The sequence below is a fragment of the Pistacia vera genome, unplaced genomic scaffold (genome assembly GCF_008641045.1).
Source record: "Pistacia vera cultivar Batoury unplaced genomic scaffold, PisVer_v2 Contig189, whole genome shotgun sequence".
Taxonomy (NCBI): domain Eukaryota; kingdom Viridiplantae; phylum Streptophyta; class Magnoliopsida; order Sapindales; family Anacardiaceae; genus Pistacia; species Pistacia vera.
The window spans coordinates 1,361,794-1,385,714 of record NW_022195989.1 but is presented as its reverse complement, the minus strand read 5'-3'; positions in this window follow the sequence as shown (position 1 = coordinate 1,385,714).

Below are 23,921 nucleotides of genomic sequence, written 5' to 3'. Positions count from 1 at the left end.
TAGAGTTACTATGCCTGTAAGATACCACTGAAAATCTCATTCAGAGTCTATCAATATGGACTAATGTAGAACGTCTGGTGGATGAATTCATGGAGTGGGCTGAACGTCAGTTGTCTTGTCTTTACTGCATGAATTTGAGAACCTATTTCTTGAGGAGATTGCCCATGGATTACCTCCTCTAAGAGGATTTGACATCAAATAGACTTAATACTGGGTTCTGCATACCAAATCGACCTTCTTATAGAGCTAATCCCAAGGAAACGAAGGAGATACAAAGGCAAGTAGATGAGCTGTTGCAAAAGGGATTTGTAAGGGAGAGTCTCAGCTCATGTGCGGTTCCTGTCCTCTTGGTCACAAAGAAAGACAGAACATGGCGCATGTGTGTGGAATGCGAGCTATTAACAAGATAACGGTAAAGTATAGACATCCTATCCCCAGATTAGATGATATGCTTGATGAATTGTATGGCTTTCAAAACTTTGAAAAATAAGCTAACTAATGCACCTTTGTTGTGTTTGCCTAACTTTGATAAAGATTTTAAGATAGAATGTGATGCATCCATAATTGGAATAGGAGTTGTTTTGATGCAGGATTCAAAACCAATTGCTTATTTTAGTGAAAAGCTAAGTGGGGCAGCGTTGAATTATCCTACTTACGACAAGGAGCCTTATGGATTGGTGAGAAGTCTTCAAACATGGCAGCAATAGTTGTAGCCAAGGGAATTCATGGGCAAACTAAATTACTTGGTTTTGAATTGCTTAAGGATTTGTATGCCAATGATTCTTATTTCAGTCAAGTATGGAATGCATGTGATAAGTGTGCGTTTGGTGATTTTTATATGCATGAAGCAACCGGCTAGATGGTGACAATCTCAAAAATCATAACTTTAAAAACTTAGTCGAGGCAAACGGTGAACAGAAAGAAGACCCAAGATGACTCTAAAGAACCAAGAAAAATAAGAAAACTCTAGAAGGACGCAAAAGACATGTGAAAGAAATCACTGGAATTGATGCAAAATGATTAAGAAGGCAAAAGACACAAAACAACCTTGTATATGCTTGAAATAATCACTAGAAAAAAAATAAAGGGAAACTAGGACAAAATAAAAAGGAAACTAGAACAGAATAAAGGGAACAACAAGAATAAGAATCTCAAGCAAGAAAAACAAGAATTGGAAACTTAATTCAACAAAAATAGGATACTTAGCAAAGAGAACGAGAATGGGAAACTTAACAACTCGAAATTGCCACTTTGTTGTTCTTTTTTTCCTCTTTTTTTTTCTTTTTTGCTGCTTCTTTTTTTACACAGAATAACTATGAAAAGACGAATTCAATTTTTTTCTTTTTTCCAGCAACCAAAGCTTTGATACCAAATGATGGAAAAGGAACAAGTTGTTTTGCTAAGAACTTGTTGATGATGATCGACTTAGAACCTTGAGGAAACTAAGTCCTTAAAACCCTAATCTTGAGATGCCACAAAGGTTGATCACTCCCTTTGATAAGTCGAGATTCAAGCATTTAATCAAAAACACAAGAAGGCATTTAATAATATGTCCCCAAAAAATAACATGGCTGCCCCTTTTTATAAGCAACAAACCCTAAAGGAAAACCCTAGCTAATTGAAAAATGGGTTGGACCTAAGTACAAGCGAATTAAAACATAAAAAAAAAAGCCCAAGATTAAATAAATGATAATTAATTCCTAAATTAAACCTTGCATCCAACTTGATCTTCCGAATCTACCACTTGCATAAAAAGATAATAGACCATCCTTGGTGAACCTTTGAAATCTTCGAATTTAGTCTTAGAGTCTTCTAGTACAGCCTCCTTGTATTGCACTTCCATGATCAAGCCTTGCAAAGCCTCTTTCATCCTCTTTGTCCTTGCCCTAGTCATTGGACCGCCAATTCCTTGCAAAGGATCTTGAGAATATTTGGGAACACCAACTTGGTAAACACCTCGATCTCCATTAAAAAGAGGCTACTTTGACAATTGGAAGACCCAAGGTGTTGATCTAGTGCTTTGTCTTTGTGTGATTAATGGGCCTTACCTTCTTAATGTCCATGTTTATGGAATTCTGCTTGATAATGCTTTTATGCATATTGGTTTTGTATTCTGATACTTTTGAACCTAACCCAGGGCATGTCCTGTGGTAGGTGGGATTCAGTTTATTCTTTAATCTCCACTTGGTTCCATTCCTTTGACAAGAGGAATAGGAAAAAAAGAAGATTAGGGGTAGACATAGATAGTATCATTCCTTTGCTCCTAACACAGTGTAATAATTGCTTTTTACTACTGTACTCACAAAACACATACAATAAAATAAAGGTACATTAATAAAAATAGTTGGGCCCAAAAGTTTTCTTTCATTTAATATACATAGTCTTTACATAAATTTAGTATCATTTATAAAAATTCTCAAAAGTGTGGTGGACAGTGTAACTACTCTCCATCGCCTGCTGACGTCCATCCGACTGCGTACTCACCTGGAACCTGCAAAAACATAGAAACAACGGGTTGAGCACAACTAATGCTTAGTAAGTAAATCCTCCACTTGTCTATCCCTGTAACACTTTCTCTTAATTCTTTCCTTACACTATTCTTTTCTCATTTTTGTTCTCTTTCTGTTTCTGTTTCTCATATTCTTTACCATACACTCTCTGGTGTATGTCACGGCATCATCTTACTGGAGGCACGGTCGGGAACTCAACCTGCTTTTCGTGACTATACTCTTTTTCTCTTTCTGTTCTTTCTATACCTCAGTTTCTCATTTTTACTCATTAGAGTGTCATAGCCTCATCTGACCGGAGGCACGGTTGGGCGCTACCACTCTACGTGACTTCTGCTCATTTCTCTACCGATCAGATTTGGTCATGCATGGATTCGAAACCCTTGGCCATGTGAGTGTACATTCTTTCTCTATATCTCTTGAATGTCACGGCCCTTTCTTACCGAGGGCACGACTGGAATCTCGTGTTCCACTCTACGTGACGGTCACGGCCCCATCTTACCGGAGGCACGGCTAGGGATTACAAAGCACCCACTCTCATGACTCTACTCATCACTCACGGGTTCCCCATTGCACAACTTATTCTATTCTCTTCTTTAGCTCTTAGAGTAGCTTGTGCACAAGGTCTCTACTCTTTCTCTAGCTACTCATCCTAATGTAGCTTAACTCTTAGAGTAATTCTTTACTTTTTCTCAAGTTCTTTCTCAATGCACAATTAATGCATATGGATGTTTCATGCTTATTAATGCACTTAGGAAATGCCAATATGCAATGTTGCAATAATTAAGGTTCATAACTCATTCTCATGCTTCTCTTAGGCATTTCATCAAACAACTCATGTGCATAACAAACTCTTCTCTAACTACAACTCTATTTCTCTTTTTAACCATCCAAAATTGGAAGTAAACTCCCTTCTATGGGCATAATCCCTTCCATAGAAGAACACTCCCAAAATATATACTCAATCTCATCTAACTTCATCTCAACTCATCACACATTCACACTTTTTATAAAGGAAAGTATCCAACAAACTCAATATGAATACTTATCTCAATTTAATTTCTTAACAAGTAGACATATATCTCTACTCAATTTCTCAAATACATACATAAAACATTCACACATCATTTCTACTAAATCTCTACTCAAAAGAATTCTCAAATCTCAACTTGAGTTGGGATTTACTTACTTTGTGATGAAGAACTCTCACTAGTATTCCTTTTCCTTTGCTTGCTTGACTTTTCTCTACCCTTTAAACAATAAAACCATACAACTTTAATATACAAAAATACACAAAACCTCACATCCAAAGCAAGAATCCTTACCTTAGAATGACTTAGCTTGATTTTCTACTCCAATCACTCCAAAAACCCTTTAAAAAATCCTTGAACTAATGAAAAAGGAATTGAGAGGAAGTAGGAAAGGAGAATGGTGGTGGAGAAGAAGATGAATGAATGGGTTTCTAAAGTTAAACCCTTATCATCTCATATTTTCTCCATTCTTTCCCATTTTACCCTTACTCTTTCTTAAGAATTCCACTCTTGCCCTTTTAATTCTTTACAATTGCACCCCGTATAAAACTATTCTCCATGCAATTCCCTTTCATTTCACTCCCCACTTTTCCCGCTAATTAGGGGTAGAATGGTCATTGTGCCCTAAAGGAAGAATTCTAGAAACTTCATTAAACCTTTTGTTAGGCTCGTCATCGTGGCAAAGACTATTTCTTCGCCCCGGCGAAGCTTCACACAATCTACACCGTGGTTGTAGGGCCTCATCACCGCGATGACGATTCTTCTTCGCCCCGGCGAAGACAGTAACCCCAAAATTCCACCAAGTCTCTACAATTTTAGAGCAACCACTCAACCAAACTAAAGCATCCATTCAATCAAGGGCCAACCAAACCATATTAACAATATTCCAAGTCAAACAAGAGGAAAGTAAGAGACATTAGCTACATGCCTCGAGTGAGGCGTTACACACAGGGCTTGTACTAAGGTAGCTTGGCCAACTTTTAAGCCTTTTGTACATTCTTTCCCCTTTCTATAAAAGTTTACTTACCCAAAAAAAGGATCAATTAGTGATCAATAGGCACAGGAATGGTAAGAGGCCTATTCGGTCATGGGCGGAGATGAAGTTGATGATGCGCAAGAGATTTATACCTAGCCATTACTATAGAGATTTGTATAGGAAGTTGCAAGGGCTGGTTCAAGGTTCCATGAGTGTAGAGGATTATTATAAGGAGATGGAAATTGCCATGATTAGAGCAAACATAAAGGAAGACAGAGAAGCAATAATGGCTATTTTCATTACTGAATTGAACAGGGAGATTGCTGACGTGGTTGAGTTGCAACATTATATGGACATGAGGAGCTACTACATATAGCTGTTGAAGTGGAGAAGCAAATCAAGTCCAAGAGGTTCAAATCTTGTTCGTCCTCTAGCTCTCCATAGAGATCAAATTGGAAGGACAACAAAGCTGCCTTCAGAACAAAAGAAGAAGCAAAGTCAAAGAATTCGGTTGCTGTTCCTAAAGATAAACCCGAAACTAAAACTCTTACTAAGTCACGTGATATTAAGTGTTTTAGGTGTCAAGGATTCGGACATATTGCTTCCGAATGCCTAAACAAAAAGGTTATAGTTGTATGAGCATATGGAGAAGTCAAAAGTGCAAGCTCAAGTGACGATGAGATGCCACCATTGGAGGATTGTTCTGATGTTGAAGTGGAAGAACCTGTGCATGGTAATTTATCGGTTACAAGGAGAGTGTACAGCCTAAGGATGAAGTTGATGAGGAGCAACATGAGCATATTTTTGACACAAGATGCCATGTGAAGGATAAGGTATGTACGTTGATCATTGATAGTGGGAGTTCCACTAATGTTGCTAGTACTTTGTTGGTAGAAAAGTTGAATTTGAAGTGGAAGAAGCATCCTAAACTGTACAAGCTGTAATGGCTGAATGACTGTGGAGAAGTGAAGGTAAACAAGCAAGTTCGGGTTCCTTTTTCAATTGGCAAGTATGAGGATGAGGTTCTTTGTGATGTGGCACCGATGTATGCTGGTCATATATTCCTTGGCCGACCGTGGTAGTTTGATAGGAGGGTGTCGCATGATGGGTACAAAAATCGTTATTCTTTTGTAATGAACAACCGAAAAGTTGTACTAGCCCCTCTCAAACCATTGCAAGCTTATGAGGACCAGATTAGGATAGCAAGAGAGTGCAAAATGAGAGAGAAACAACAGTGTGAGCAAAAGGAAAATAGAAAGAGCGCAAGTGAGGTCAAGAGGAAAAATGGTGGGAAAAGTGAGCAAAAATGAGAGAAAAATGAGCAACATGGAGAGAAAAATAAAAGAATGATTGTACTTGTTGAAAAACATGAGGTTAAGAGTGTAATGATTGCAGCCTTGAGGAGATGGACCTTTTCAAGTTTTGGAGCAGATCAATGATAATGCCTACAAGCTAGATTTGCCAAGCGACTATGGTAATGTTAGTGCAACTTTTAATGTTGCTGATTTCTCTTTGATTGATGTCGGAGATTCAAGGATGAATCCTTTCGAAGAGGAGGGTAATAATGGAGATCGAGGTGCTGACAAAGTTGATGTTCCCAAATATTCTCAAGATCCTTTGCAAGAAATTGGTGGTCCAATGACTAGGGCAAAGAAAAAGAGGATGAAAGAGGCTTTGCAAGGCTTGATCATGGAAGTGCAATACAAAGAAGCTGTACTAGAAGACTCTAAGACTAAATTCGAAGATTTCAAAGGTTCACCAAGGATGGTCTATTATCTTTTTATGCAAGGGGTAGATTCAGAAGATCAAGTTGGATGCATGGATTAATTTAGGAATTAATTTTCATTTATTTAATCTTGGGCTTTTTTTATGTTCTTTTTTTTTTTTTTTTTTTTGGGACAGATTATTATCAATTGAAGTTTATTTCAGAAAGCTTTTGCTTTGCCTTCTTGTGTTCTTGATTGAATGCTTGAATCTCGAATTATCAAAGGGAGTGCTCAACCTTTGTGGCGTCTCAAGATTAGGGTTTTAAGGACTTAGTTTCCTTAGGATTCTAATTTGATTATCCTCAACACGTTCCTAGCAAAACAACTTGTTCCTATTCCATCACACATACACCAATCAACACGCCCATTTACACAATCCATAACTAAAACATAGCATCACACTCAAATTAACATAAATAGATGTAAGTTTCATCAACCCTAGGTGTTATCAATTTTAGTCCTAAGGGAGATTTTTTCCTTACCTTAGTATTCAAAGCACAAAGACACTCCTCCTTAGCTCCAAAGGTTCACCCTTTCTACCTTACACACATAACCACTTATGAATTTCTCTTTTAACTAAAAATCAGAACAACTAGGGTTTTAAAAATCACCTTAGACCCTGAAATTTAAGTTCTTAAATTGTGGATGGTGATCTCCTTTGAAATTCAACCTGAAATCCTATGCAAATTTGAGAAGAAAATGTTTGGATTAGTGGCTTTTATGGTGGATTTGAGAGAGAAGGAAGAAGACGATGCACTTGGGGTGTACAAGGCCGACTACTCTCTCAAAACCTTGTATTATGATTGGTCATTAAAAGTTAGATATAAGGGTCATTTGGCATAAATTTTCATATAAGGCTGTTTTGAATTCAACCTGAAATCCTATGCAAATTTGAGAAGAAAATGTTTAGATTAGTGGCTTTTATGGTGGATTTGGGAGAGGAGGAAGAAGACGATGCACTTGGGGTGTACAAGGCTGACTATGCTCTCAAAACCTTGTAGATATTTATTTCATTACTACTCTATTATGATTGGTCATTAAAAGTTAGATATAAGGGTCATTTGAAAAAAATTTTCATATAAGGCTGTTTTGGTCATTTCTACCACAACATAATGATTAACACTCATTTAATGCCATTTGACTTCTTTTAAACACTTGGTAATTAAGTAATCCCATTAGCTAAATGACTAATTTACCCTTGGCGCACTTTTATGGATACTTATTTCATATGGATTTGTATGAAAAGACCATTATACCCTTGGTCACCGTTTACGCCATTTAACCCTATCAATCAACTTCATGACCATTCTACCCTCATTTCTCTTCAACGTTATCATCCCTTACACTTTATAAGGCCACATCTCGAAATTCATGCAAATTGACCATTTTACCCTTCCATTCAAAAACAAAGAAAATTACCTGAAAAGGTAAAATTTCATACCTTAAGGCATCGGAATAATAACGTGGGGTTTACATGTTTATTCTTAAGTTAATTTTAAATTGTTTGAGGCCTTCCCAAAACAATTTAAAATTACACTTTATGCCCATGATATATAAATTAAGTATTATACCATTTTAATACAATTTTGCAACAATTGAAAAAAAAGGCGCTGTCTCATTTTTCTCTCACTCTCTCGGCTCGCTCTCTCATCTTTGGCTTGGGTGGATTTCATTTTGAGTTTCTTCATTCTCTTTTGAAGAATCTAGACTCCAAGTTTCAACATCAAGGTTTTAATAGCAAAAGGAGTTGGTAATTTCTATCATTTTCTCTCTTGGTTAGACCCTGGCATGATTACGTCCCCCATTTGGCAAGGATATGGAAAGGTAAGTCTAAAATTCACTTAGGGTAGGCTTTGTTTAGGGGCTATGGTTTATTGGATTTGGAGGGAGCGAAATTCGCGAATTTTTAGGGGTGACCGTAAGGATTCCTTCACCATAATTGATGCTATCAAAAGTGTTGTGAGAGACAAAGCTATGGACCTTAGGAATGTCAAAGCATCCTACATCAATAGGAAGTTGGTGAATGATTGAGGCCTCCCTAGATCTATTTTCAAAGACGTTCCTCAAGTTCTCAACACCGTTTGATGACTGGATTACAGAGGCTTACGCAGGAGGGTTTTTGCTTGGTTGTTTTGTATCATTAGTAAAGAGTTTGATCTCGTATTTTTCTTTTAATGATCCTAACCTAGGGAGGTGTCCTATGGTAGGTGGGATTTTTGGTGTTCTCTTTACTTTCTTCTTGGTGTTTATCTCCCTTTGTGGTTTAAGATAAACCCCAAGAGCGGATGGCTGTTAGGCTTGTTTCTTTTGATTCCTATTTTCGAGGCATGTCCCAAAATAGGCTGGTCGCCTTTTATTAGGCCTTTGTGCATTCTTCTTTTTTTAATATAATTATTTACTTAACAAAAAAAAAAAAAAAATTCTATCATTTTCTTACATTAATAAGTTAATGTTTTAATTGTTTGTTTTCTACCTTATGTCCATCATCTTGATCATCATTTTCTCTCAATTTCCATGTCCAAAATGCATGAATCCCAACAATGGTATCAAAGCATGTTTAAATTCATGCATGCATGTAGCATTTTTGGTGAAAAATGGCTTGGTTTAGACATGAATATGTTTTTGCTTTAAATGCATGTTGAAGTTATTGTGTATTTTGAATACAAATGATGATGGATATGTGATATTCATCCTTATTAACATGCTTCTATGAAATTTTGATATTTAGAATACAAAATTTCTTGTTCTTGAAGTCATATGTAACATGCATGTTTGATTTATTGCATCTTGATGCATTTTTGTTAAATATGAATATATCTGATTCATATGATACATGCATGTGTAATGTGAGCATGTTTGATGCAAAATTTGACGACTTTGAAAAAGATGAATTTGGCCAAACATTATATGGATGCATAATGTACTTTGAATGCATGTTTGAGATGTTATATATGATGTAATAGTCTATAAATGCATTTGAGTTGGATTGTATTTTGAATACAGGTTGGTTGATTCACTTTGAGTAAATGATGATGATCTAAATTTTTGTTTAAGTGTTTTTTTTTTTTTTTTTCATGATGGTTAATGTGTTAGTAAACGGTCCCGTATACACAACGGAAACAAAACAAAATTAATGTAGAGATCGTTTACATGAGCCAAGATCAAGGGTATAATTTTACAATTTTATCAAAGCAAGAATCTGCATAAATTAATAATCTGTGTTTAGAGAAACAAACGCACGTTTGGAGGCTCCACCACGATTGTCTTTGAACGTTTTGCTACCGATCCAAGTGTAGGATCGAACCTGCGTAGTCCACACGAAGACAATCTCAAAAGAACCAAAGAGGGATTTGCTAGATCCTCTTTGGTTTCAAGATTAAGAAGAAAAACAAAGCAATTGAAATTGATTTTAGGCTAAGAGTGTTTCTGCCGTGGGAGTGAAAAGAGAGGGCTGCTGTGTGTGTTATTTTTCAAAGAAAAATCAATTCATTCTATTTAATTAACACACACTTTTCCTTTTATATTAAAAACAATTTGCCCTAATCCCATACGGAATAGGCTGGGGCTCCAACCCAAACGCCCCATGATGCCAAACACTCCCAATTTGATTTATTTTATTTTCCATCATTATCTCAATTAAAATCAATTAATATATATTTAAATATATATTAACATTTAACAATAATGATAATATATTTAAATATGTGCGAACACACATTTAAACGTAATTTCACTTATTTAATTTTTCTAACAAATTAAATAAAGGCTCCGACCTCAGCAAATTTAATGCATGTGAAATTACCAAAATACCCTTTTTGCGCTAAAAGACGAAAACCCCTTCTTTTCCTTCTTGGATCTTAAATTGCTTCTATGTGTGGACCCATACGCTCCTCACTCATATCGGCAGTGTATAGCTCGCGATTAACACCATTAACGTCTCACTAATACATAGACCAAGATGGCCCCTAGCAGGCATCATGGCCCACTATAGATTCGGATTCACAAAGTACTACCTGTCAAGAGATATTAACCGTGCAATTCCGATCCTTTCATCATACGTTATCTCGACGAGACAAGGCATAGAAATAGTGTCAACCTTCGTTACTCTCGATAATATTATTCAGTTTCTAGACATGACCCGTATTATACTGATAGAGCAACAACTCAATCCACTATGGCCACAGTTTTAGTGTCATGTCCATATACAAATTGCGCCGTGATATACTTTCTCCATACCCAAGAGTGATGAATCCTCTGTCATCCACCATAGTCCTTTGATACATTCCTTGTTAGCAGCCAATCACCACCCGTATGACACTCTGAAAAGATCTGCGTTGGCTAGTGTCAACTACACAATCATTGCAAAGGCACTCCGGTGATCTCCAGTCTAAGGATCACATGCACACCACCATTCGTTAGAGGATTTGTTCCATAGCACTGGGGTTACCATCCATATGATCCTCTGGTGGGTCATTCCAGTCTGAACTTGCTACGGTGTAATCGCCTACAACAATCACCCATGTGTTGCATCAAGTTGTCACCAAACAATCTTGACAAGTGAGATCAGTCCTGCCTTTGACATGGTCGTTCACACTATATGTCTTACCGTATTTATCTGTGCCCTTACTTCAGTAATATCCCACTTGAGGTACGTATTAAGATTTGCTGTATTAGTTAAAAGTTTAGTTTGTTCAACTTTAATTGAGTTTGTTGTTGTTGGTTGAATTGTTGCCTTGGAATTGGTTGAATTTTGGTGAAGTTTGGAAATACAATATTCGCCGGGGCGAGAAGAAATCTTCACCGCGGCGAGGGATTGCACCACGGGTAGGTTCTGCCCTATTTCGCCGGGCGACGGAAAGTTCTTCGCCGCGCGCGACGAGCCTGAAAGTTTCTTAGTTTTCTAGAGAATTTTCTTTTGGGGCAAAATGACATTCTACCCCTATTAGTAGGAAAAGTGGGGATAAAATGAAAGGAAATTTAGTAGATTGTGTTTGGATGGGGGTGTATTGTAAAGATCAAAGGTATAGATGGAATTTCCAAGGAAGAGCAAGGGCAAAATGGAAAGGATGCTATAATATATAACTAAAAGGGGTTAAGTGTAGAAAACCTCTTTATTTCTTCCATTCCACCGCGTCTTCCATTTGCCCACTTTCTCTCAATTTCTCCAATCCAATCTTCCAAGATTTCAAGGGATTTAGGGGTTTTGAGTAAGATTTCATCTAAAGCATCCTAAGGCTAAGGATTCATGCTTTAGATGTGAGTTTTCTTATATTGTGTGAAGTTATTTTGGTTGTTGCTGTCCTGTGTGGTTTTTTGAGTTGTAGAGAAGAGACAGATCCACAAGGGAAGGAAAATGCTAAGAAGTCACTCTTTGCACAAGGATTAAATCCAACCAACTTGATTTTAACAACTTTTTGTGTAGAGTGTATGCATGATCAGTATGTAGTATGATTAATGAAATTTAAATTGAGAGGAGTATATTGTAGTAGTTGTTGGATGAATTCCGTATGGAGAAGTGTTTTAATGTGTAATTGGAGAGAATTTGAGATGAAGTTTGAGAGATGTTTGTGAAGCTTTTTGGGAGTGCTTTCTTGACAGGGATTATGAGTATTTGAGGTAGTTTTTCTCCCATTTTGGATGGACTAAGGATGAGTATAGTAGTCATTTTCAGTAGAGTGTTTATATGCACTGGTTGTTTGATGAAATGCCTAAGTGAAATCTGCCCTGTCACTGCCGTCCTTTCTAAGTAATTTTTGATTCTTAAGGTTTGAACTGGCTGAGACCAAAACATCAAAGATGTAGCCCTGTTTCTAAGCTTTAAAACGAGACCAAATCGTAACACTTAGAGGTGTATAGAACAAGTTATAGCCGTTTTAGTGTGACCTGTGGCATATGACGGTTTTTGAGGATAATCTTGTATTTGGCATTTCCATTAGTGCATTAGGGAGCATGAGTTAGCTCTACACCTTTTTTTACACTTAGAGAAGTAGCTTGAGATTTAGTAGAGAATTTGAGTCTAGCTACTTTAAGAGTTAACGAGAAAGAGAATAGAGTAGGTTGTGCGATGGGGAACCTGTGAGTATGGGTAGAGTATTCCCGCATGTACGACCGCATTGACGAGCGGCATGAGTATCGAAGATAAGTGGTGTAGCCGTGAGAGTGCATGCGGATGAGGGCTAACTCCGAGTACCCAGAGAGAGATTATAGACTCACATGGCCAAGGGTTCCGAATCCATGCATAACCGGTCCGATCGGCTAGAATGATTAGAGGTCACGTAAGTGGGAGCGAGTCCCGCCGTGCCCCCGGTAAGATGGGTGTGACTTGCTAAAGAGGTAATAGAAAAAGATTTTCTAAGAGAAGAGAAGGAGAAAAAAAGAGAAGTACCAAAGAGAAATTGAACGAGGAGTTGTAAGGAAGAATTAAGAAAGAGTTACGGGGCTAGCATGATAGGATTTACTTACTGAGCTTATTTTAGTGCTCACCCTCTTTGTTCCATGTTTTGCAGGACCTAGGTGAGTGACAACTGTCGTCATGATGTCGGCATTCGGAGGAGCGTTACACTGTCCCTTATTTTTTGATGACTTTTGTATATTATACGTTTTATGTACAAAATGTATATGTTTAGTAGAAATATATATATATTAATAAAAGAAAATTTGGGCCCATTTTCTTTCTGTTATTTTATATGTATTTCATTATAAGCTTTTGAGTAGTAGTGGCTATTACACTTCAGCAAATACTGGGCTCCGGACTGTTTCTAAATTGCCACCACTATGTTGCTCATAGAGGGTTCTCACTATCAAGCTTTGAAACACTTATACCCTCTCACGGTTCTACCATTCAAACATATATCAAGTACACTATTGCAATTAATACTATTTATGCATTAGAAATACAATGCCTTTATATGGATTTTTAATGAACATTACAAAGATCAATTCTACCATATATTGATTGGCTCTAGGGCACCTACTCCACCATAATTGTGTAATTAAGGTAAATGGATTAAGGTGATATGCGCTCATCATATATTCCTTTTGGATGGTATTCAAGTAAAAATAGGTGCATGATGCATGGTTTGCAATTTTTAATTTTGTTTGATTGAATGTGTGAGAGATTTTTTAATGTGTAGTATATAATATTTTTATAAATTTATGGTGATGAAATTATGCATGTACCCTTGTTTAATCATGACATATTTTATACATTTTGCATGAAATCCTTAGGATATATATATATATTCTTTATAAGTTTAAGGGGTAAAATTATGCATGTACGTTGTTCATCATGGCATGTTTTTATTATTTATTACATGAAGTCCTTAATTATAAAATTGCAATTGCTAAATTTTATTTTATGCCCTTTGATTTGAATTATTTATTTAATGTGATGGATGATATTAATTGAGGATCATGGGTGTATATTTTTTTCCCAAAAATATTTGATATTTGGGTATGTAATATTCTTTCATAGCTTGAATAATAATTAATTTTATTTTAGGTTTTTATCTGGGCTGCTGTCCTAAATTGGTTTATGTAATAGTAGACCGAACGGAGGATGGAGATCCATCAATCACCGGATGAAGATCCGCAAGATATAGATAAAGGATGCAATATTTTACCTAATTAGGATGTATTTTAAAAAACCCCATGATCATCCCACCATGTTTTATATTTATATGGATGCATTTGAATTAATGTATGTGATAAATGTAAAACATTTTTTAATCAAAGGTTAAACATAATAATCTCCCTAACAAACAGTATTAGATCAAAGCCTTCCATTATGGGCCAATTAATTCTTTGACATAAAATTAGAGATCCCAAAAATTTTATTATGTGAGCGATACTAATTTTATGACATGGAATTAATTGTCTTAGTTCTTAGATATAAATTTTCATAATACCCAACATTTCTATTCTGTGAGGGTATGATGGGAATTCTATTTTAAGAAAGCATAATGGGTTGGATTTAACTAGTCTAGGGTAGCAAGATTTCTATTATGTGAGGTATCCAAAACTAGAGGCGAGAAATGAATCATACCTTTATATAGTGATATAAAGGGAAATAGTTTCCTACTTGTTAAATTTAATTGACCAAGATTTCTATTATGTGAGGTTTAATTAAATTTAATAAGAATATGATTCCCCACTAAAAATTTATTCCAAGACACTAATAAAACTTATATGTTTCCTTGCAGTCTCTTTCAGTATTTTGTGATATTTAGTTAATGAAAATGAGCAATAGCTTGCTTTTGAGGATTCTCGATAACAAAATGTTGATCGGACCTAATTTTAATAATTGGTTAAGGAATTTGAGAATTATTCTCAATTACGAAAAGGTCGGGTATGTCTTGGAAGATCCCCTTCCACTTTCTTTGCATCTTGATGCCACACCGTAAGAAAAGGAAGTTTTCCATAAGTGGTAGGAGGATGACTCGACAATATTGCCAAACCCTTCTGCTTCTTGACGTTCCAAGCGACCGCAATCTCATCTACTACCTGCAAAAACATTGAAAACAACGGGGTGAGCGCTAATTGCTCAGTAAGTAAACCCGCTATGCTACTCTTCTCTCTCTGTTGCTTAAATTCTGGATTTCTTTCCTTATATCACAGCTCTCTATTCTTCTCTATTCTTTCTCTGTTCATTCTCTATTGGACTATTGTAGATTGGTCCGGGAAGAGTCACAGGGCCTGTTAGATACCATTGGAAAGCTCATTTATAACCTGTCAGAAGTCTGTCGATGTGTACTATTGTAGATTGTTTGGTGGATGAATTCGTGGAGCGAGTTAAACGTCAGAAGTCCGTATGTAAAGCCCAAATGGCTTAAATGAGCATGTCCCATTCAGACAGCCATAACTTTTGATCCGGAAAGAGTTACGAGGCTTATAAGATACCATTGGAAAGCTCATTCAAAGCCCGACATTAGTCCATTGACGTGGACTAATGTAGAATGTCTGGCGGATGAATTCATGAAGCAGGCTAAATGTTAGAAATCCGAGCGTAAAGCCCAAAGGGCTTAAATGAGCATGTCCCAGTCAGACGTCCATAACTTTTTATCCGGGAAGAGTTACGAGGCCTGTAACATATCGTTGGAAAGCTCATTCAGAACCCGTCAAGAGTTTGTCAACCTAGACAAATGTACAATGTCTGGTGGATGAATTCATGGAGCAGGCTAAACGTGAAAAGTCAGTGCATAAAGCTCGAAGGGCTTAAATGAGCATGTGCCATTCAGACAGCCATAACTTTTGATCCAGGAAGAGTTATAAGGCACGTAAGATACCATTGGAAAGCTCATTCAGAGCCCGTCAAAGTGGACTAATGTATAACATCTAGTGGATGAATTCATTGTAACACCTACTGAAAACTAGTACAATGCATGCAATTAACAATGGAAAAGTTGATTTTGTCAAGAATCCGGTGAGCCCTTGTATACAAATGGGTTAAAGATCATGCCATCACATTTCTCATATTATGTAGAGACATACATGATGGGAAAATATAGGCATGATGACAGGTTAAGGTTGTTGTCCAAAACCTTCTTGGTGAAAGACTAAGAAGCGACCTATGTCCTTGGCATTTGTGTCTATAGAGATAGAACGAAAAGGGTAATTGGATTATCCAGAAATTTACATAGAGAAAATGCTAAAAAGATTTAGATGGAGAACTCTAAGAGAGGGTCTTGCCCTTCACTCACGTCTTCAACTTTCAAGGAGATGGGTCCAAAGACCGATGAAAAGCGGCAGCAGATGCGTAATGTGCCTTAGCTTTTGCCGTAGGCAGCTTAAGTAGCACAATGCTATGTACAAGACCTAATATAGCTTATGCTGTAAGTGTTACAGCAGTATGTCAAACCCAGGAGAAGAAACATTGGTCGGTGTAAAATCGATCCTTAAGTACTTGAGAAGAACTAAGGATCTAGTTTTGAGTTATGGATGTTTCAGAGTTAAACATTCAAGGATACTTGATTTGATTTTAATCAGATATTGATATAGAAAGTCTACGTCGGGTACATTTTTATGTAATGGAGGTGTGTTAGTGGTGGAAAAGTTCCAATAGACACCAGTTGACTCCACTACAGAAGCTGAATACATTGCTCTTCGAAAGACTAAAGGAGGCTGTTGGATGTGAAAGTTCATAATTGAACTTGGTGTGGTTCGAAACATGGCTTACCCGATAAGCATGTTCTGTGACAATACTGGAGCTATTGCAAGGCAAGGAAACAAGGGCACAAAAAAATCCAAACAATTAGTGTAAGTATACATTTTGAGAGAATTCGGGAGCTGGAGAGTATAATTATGAAGATCCTTTAGCAAAAATGTAGCTGATCCACTGACTAAGGTGAGACACTAAAGCAATTGGACCATCATCTTGAGAAGATGGGTATGAGATACGTTAGGAACGATCCGGTTGCGCAGCGAAAAAAAAAATTTATACAATGGATCGTTCCTAGAACCCAAAATCAAAGTACAAAAATTATAGTTTATTTTACATCAAGAATCTGTAGAAAAATAAATCAAAGTTTAGATTTATACCACGTTGGAGGCTCCACCAATATTGTCTCGAAGTGTTTGCTACCGATCCAAGTATAGGATCAAACAGTAGAAGTCCACATGAAGACAATCGCAAGGAACAAGGAGGGATTTGCTAGATCCTCCTTGGCCTTGAGAAATCAAGAAGAAAACTTGATTTTGGCACAAACCAAATTGGCGTGGGAGAGTGGTTTTCTTTGCGGTTGTGTTGTGTGTTTCTTTTCTCTCAAAAGGTAATTAAAATTCTCTCTTAATCACACACAAACACTTTTCTTTTATAGGCACACCTAGTTGCCCTATTCCATAGAATAAGCTGGGCTCCAACCCAAACACCCCATGGTGCCAAACACTCTCAATTAGATATTTTAATATTTTCATCATTATCTCAATTAAAATCAATTAATATAATTAACATTTAACAATAATGATGATTTAATTAAATATATGCGAACACATTTAAACGTAATTTTACTTATTTAATTTTCTAAGAAATTAAATAAAGGCTATGACTTCAACAAATTTAATTGTACGTAAATTACCAAAATACCCTTTGCCCAAAAAGACGAAACGCCCTTCTATCTTCCTGGCTCTTAAATTATCTTCTATGTGGTGTGACCCATAGGCTCCTCATCGTACCGGTAGGGTATAGTATCACGATAACACCAATTAATCGTCCACTAATACACAACCAAGATTGGCCTAGCGAGGCATCATGGCCACCGATAGATTCAGATTCAACAAAGTAGCTACCTTTCAACGATATGGTTACCGTACAATTCGTTCCTTTCATCAACGTTATCTCAACGAGATGAAGGCATAGAAATGTGCAGCCTTCGGTTACTCCGATATTATGTGTTCAGTTTTTGGACCAATACCTGTATTATAAATCAGATAGAGCAACAAATCAATCCCACTGGGGCCATAGTTTCAGTGTCATTACCATATACTGAATTCTGTGAGATAACTTCTCTCGTACCGGGTGTGATGAATCCTCTGTCAATCCACCATAGTCTGATACACTCCCTGATGCAGCCAATCACCACCGTATTGACAACTCTGAATAGAACTGCGTTAGGCTAGTGTCAAACTGCACCAATCGGTGCACAAGGCGCTTTGGTGATATCAAGTCTAAGGATCACATGTACCACCATCGTTTAGAGGATTTGTTCCATAGACACTAGGGTTACCATCCATATGAAATCCTCTGGTGGGTCAGTCTAGTGAACTTGCTGTGGTATATCGCCTATAACAAGCACCCATGTGTTGCACCAGGTTGTCACAATCAACCTTGACAAGTGAGATCCGTCCTGCCTTTCGACAGTGTCGTTCAACAGTATGATAGCCTTACCGTATTATCTGTGTCCTTACTTAGAATAATACTAGGGCTGCGGACTTTCAGAATGACCACCATTTGTGCTCATAGGGTTCTCCTTATCAAGATTTGAAGCACTTGATACCTCGTCACGGTTCTACCATTCTAAGGATATAATCAATACATATTGCAATAATAATGATTTACGTGATATAGTATAAAATGCCTTTTATTGATTAATGAACATTATTACAAAAAGTCAATTCTACAATAATTGATTGGCTCTATGGCATCTACTCTAACAGATACAACATCGAATGGCTTTAGTGCACGTGGGAGTTTCTTTGTGTATATAGTGTATGCCCAGAAACCATTCGTGTTGTGGTTTCGAACATTTTGTCTTGTATGTGTATATATCATAAATAATAGAAGAAAGAGTTCTTCAATTCATATATTAAATTGCTTCCTTTATTCACGTCAGCATTTAAATAAAGTATGTATATGAATGTCCAGATGATTCATTTAATCAGGTAAATGATATCGAAAAGGGTTCCCTACGTAGCAATATATTTGGGCAACTATATTGCCATAGGCATATGGATGCTTCCGAAAGATATCATGAGTTGATATAAGTACGGTGACGATGATAGTCATGTCACTGGGGCATTGGTATGGATTAGCAATTGGTGAACTGTTTTTTAACGTGATCGAAAACGACAAATCATGGAAAAGCATGTAGTCATGATTATCGTTTGGTTATATCAGTGCACGATATGTTCTTTGACAAGAGACATTTAGTCGGATCGATACGGATGCGTATGGTTCATACAGTGTATAAGTACGAGACTATCATGTTTAATAATAAAGCCTATTTGTCATGCTTGTTCATATGGGAAACGAACGATGGTTAAGGGGATCCATTGACCGAAATATAAATTAGGAGTTCCGTGACTCCATCCGATTTGAGTTCCTAGATGAACGTCGATAAATGTCGAAATCAGAATCTCTGCCAGAGTCTATTATTAGTCATCAAAATTCAACATTTGTGAAATGGGTTGATAAAGTATTTCGTCATCGTGGTTTAGGGACTATGGCACATTGCTAGATGTTTATCATAGTCGTTGGGCCTGACAGGTTCCGATTCATCCAGAACAGGACAGGTAATCCACGGTGGACCTACATGGTCACACCAATAGCCTTGAGAAGTGAGAAGGGAGAGAGAGAAATGATTATCCGAAGAGGGCTAGCACCTCGAGGGTAATACGGGATTCTATGGTAATAGTTACATAGAAAATTGTTTGTGACAATTAAGGTTAATGGTCAAGCAATAATTAATTATATTTAATTATTATATCTTAAAGTGTTAAGATAAGAGATGAACAAAAAACCTTTAATAGTTAAAGGGTAAAATTTATGGGTTGTAATGTAAACTAGTTTAGTTTACATGGCCCTTGAATAATATTGATTATTCAAAGGGTGCATAATAATTCGTGGGTCCCTTTTAAAATAAGATTTTATTGGGGCTGAAGTGAAAAACAAATAATTGCAAATTGCCCAAGTATATATAAATGCATTTGTCATTTAATTTACCACATTGTTCACTCAAAGCAAACAAAAAACTCTCTCTCAAAGCCACGCCACCCTCTAAAACCTCAAGGTGGTGTTAAAGTTGGAGGTCTCATTACTTTGAGGCTAATCTTCATCAATCCAAAGCAAAGGAGTAGGTATAATCCTTTTTCCAAGCTTGTTAAAACTGTTTTTTGAATCCATCCTTTATTTTCATCTCCCATTTCCACCACTCTTCATGCCTGTTGTTCTTTATATATTTTACCTTCCTAATAGGAAGCATACATAATCTTGATGGTAAGAAAAAGGCAAATTTTGTGACGTGAGAACTCCATGCATAAGGCCAAAGGGCTTAAATGAGCATGTTCTATTCAGATGTCCATAACTTTTCACCCGGAAAGAGTTACGGGGCCTGTAAGATATGTTGGAAAGCTTATACGAAGTCTGTCAATGTGGATTAACATAGAATGTCTGGTAGATGAATTCATGGGAGTGATGAACATCAAAACTCCATGCATAAAGCCCAAATGGCTTGATGAGCATGTCCCATTCAGAGGCCATAACTTTTCATCCGGAATGTTACAGGGCCTGCAAGATACCGTTGGAAACCTCATTCAGAGCTTGATAGAATTCTATCAACATGGACTAATACAGAATGTCTGGCAGATGAATTCACGGACCGGGCTGAATGTCAAAACTCCATGCGTAAAGCCCTAAGTGCTTAAATAAGTATGTCCCATTCAAACGGTGATAAATTTTCATCCGGGAAGAGTTACAGGGCCTATAAGATACCGTTGGAAATTCATTCAGAGTCCGTCAATGTGGACTAATGTAGAAACATCTAGCAGATGATTCGTGTAGGGGGCTGAACATTAGAAGACCGTGCGTAAAGTCCAAAGGGCCTAAATGAGCATGTCCCATTCAGACGACCATAACTTTCATCGCGGAAGAGTTACAGGGCCTGTAAGATACCATTGGAAATATCATTCAGAGCTCGTGATATGGACTAATGTAGAATGTCTAACGAATGAATTCATGGAGTAGGCTTTAGTAGGAACTCCATGTGTAAAGCTAATGGGCTAAATGAGCATGTCTCATTCAAATGGCCATAACTTTTCATCAGGAAAAGTTACGGGGCCGGAAGATACGTTGGAAATCCCATTAGAGCTCATTAGAAGTCTGTCAATGTGGACTAACGTAGAATGTCTGGTGGATGAATTCAGTGAGCGGGCTGGACGTAGGGCTGTGTGTAAAGCCCAAAGGACTTAAATGAGCCTGTCCCATTCAGACGGCCATAACTTTTCATTCGAGAAGAGTTACAGAGTTACGGGGCCTGTAAGATACTGTTGAAAATTCATTCAGAGTCATTGGTGTGGGACTAATGTAGAAATGGAGACCGAATGTTTAAATGGTGGTAATTGAGAGAATTTTTGTCATCAGAATTAGCTTTGGGTAGTAACAAAATATTAAATTTGATAAAAAAGTGGTATTTTGAAACTTTTGGGTGGGAAAAAGTGTTTACTCAATAAATATTGTGCTATAAGTTGGTGGATACAATGCTATAATTTGTAGTAACATATAACATATTTAATGAGAATAATAAGATAACACCCTATAACAACTTTAAATTTGAAAATAATTACCAACTAGTTATAAAAGAGAAATTAAAGATGATTATTAATGTTGATTCATCACTTTTAAATCATTGTCTACAGATGAATTCATGGAGTGGGCTGATTGTCAGAACTCTGTGTGTAAATCCACAAGTTAAATTAGCATGCCCTATTCAGCAGACCATAACTTGTACTCCAGGAAATGTTCAAGGCCGTCAGATACCATTGGAGAGCTCATTCAGAGCCCATCATAAGTCCATTAATGTGGACTAACATAGAAAATCTGGCGGATGAATTTATGGAGTGGCTAAATGTTAGGACTCCGTGTGTAAAGCCCAAATGGCTAAAAATGAGCATATCCCATTTAGACGACCATAACTTTTCTTCAAGAAGAGTTATGGGGTTTGTAGATACGTTGAATATCTCATTCAGAGCCTGTCGATGTGGAAAAACATTGATTGTCTAACGGATGAATTCATGGAGCGGACTAAATGTCAAAACTCCGTGCGTTAAGCCCAAAGGGCTTAAATGAGCATGCCCCATTCAGACAGCCATAACTTTCATCGAGAAGAGTTACGGGGCTTGTAAGATACCGTTGGAAAACTCATTCAGATCCTGTAGACATGGAATAAGGAGAATGTCTTACGGATGAATTCATGGAGTAGGATGAACATCATACTCCATGTGTAAAGTCAAAAGGGCTTAAATGAGCATGTCCCATTTAGACGACCATAAATTCACTGATAGAGTTACTATGCCTGTAAGATACCACTGAAATCTATCAGAGTCTATCATATGACTAATGTAGAACGTCTGGTGGGATGAATTCATGGAGTGGGCTGAACGTCAGTTGTCTTGTCTTACTGTGAATTTGAGAACCTATTTCTTGAGGAGATTGCCATGGATTACCTCCTCTAAGAGGATTTGACATCAAATAGACTAATACTGGGTTCTGCATACCAAATCGACCTTCTTATAGAGCTAATCCCAAGGAACGAAGGAGATACAAAGGCAAGTAGATGAGCTGTTGCAAAAGGGATTTGTAAGGGAGAGTCTCAGCTATGTGCGGGTCCTGTCCTCTTGGTCACAAAGAAAGAAGAACATGGCGCAGTGTGTGGAATGCGAGCTATTAACAAGATAACGGTAAAGTATAGACATCCTATCCCCAGATGATGATGATGCTTGATGAATGTTGGCTTTCAAAACTTTGAAAAATAAGCTAACTAATGCACCTTGTTGTGTTTGCCTAATTTGAAAAGATTTTAAGATAGAATGTGATGCATCCTAATTGGAATAGGAGTTGTTTTGATGCAGGATTCAAAACCATTGCTTATTTTAGTGAAAAGCTAAGTGGGGCAGCGTTGAATTATCCTACTTACGACAAGGAGCCTTATGGATTGGGTGAGAAGTCTTCAAACTGGCAGCAATAGTTGTAGCCAAGGGAATTCATGGGCAAACTAAATTATTGGTTTTGAATTGCTTAAGGATTTGTATGCCAATGATTCTATTTCAGTCAAGTATGGAATGCATGTGATAAGTGTGGTTTGGTGATTTTATATGCATGAAGCAACCGGCTAGATGGTGACAATCTCAAAATCATAACTTTAAAAACTTAGTCGAGGCAAACGGTGAACAGAAAGAAGACCCAAGATGACTCTAAAGAACCAAGAAAAATAAGAAAACTCTAGAAGGACGCAAAAGACATGTGAAAGAAATCACTGGAATTGATGCAAAATGATTAAGAAGGCAAAAGACACAAAAACAACCTTGTATATGCTTGAAATAATCACTAGAAAAAAATAAAGGGAAACTAGGACAAAATAAAAAGGAAACTAGAACAGAATAAAGGGAACAACAAGAATAAGAATCTCAAGCAAGAAAACAAGAATTGGAAACTTAATTCAACAAATAGGATACTTAGCAAAGAGAACGAGAATGGGAAACTTAACAACTCGAAATTGCCACTTTGTTGTTCTTTTTTTCCTCTTTTTTTTCTTTTTTGCGCTTCTTTTTACACAGAATAACATGAAAGACGAATTCAATTTTTTCTTTTTTCCAGCAACCAAAGCTTGATACCAATGATGGAAAAGGAACAGTGTTTTGCTAAGAACTTGGTGTGATCGACTTAGAACCTTGAGGAAACTAAGTCCTTAAAACCCTAATCTTGAGATGCCACAAAGGTTGATCACTCCCTTTGATAAGTCGAGATTCAAGCATTTAATCAAAAACACAAGAAGGCATAATAATATGTCCCCAAAAATAACATGGCTGCCCCTTTTATAAGCAACAAACCCTAAAGGAAAACCCTAGCTAATTGAAAAATGGGTTGGACCTAAGTACAAGCGAATTAAAACATAAAAAAAAAGCCCAAGATTAAAAATGATAATTAATTCCTAAATTAACCTTGCATCCAACTTGATCTTCCGAATCTACCACTTGCATAAAAAGATATAGACCATCCTTGGTGAACCTTTGAAATCTTCGAATTTAGTCTTAGAGTCTTCTAGTACAGCCTCCTTGTATTGCACTTCCATGATCAAGCCTTGCAAAGTCTTTCATCCTCTTTGTCCTTGCCCAGTCATTGGACCGCCAATTCCTTGCAAAGGATCTTGAGAAT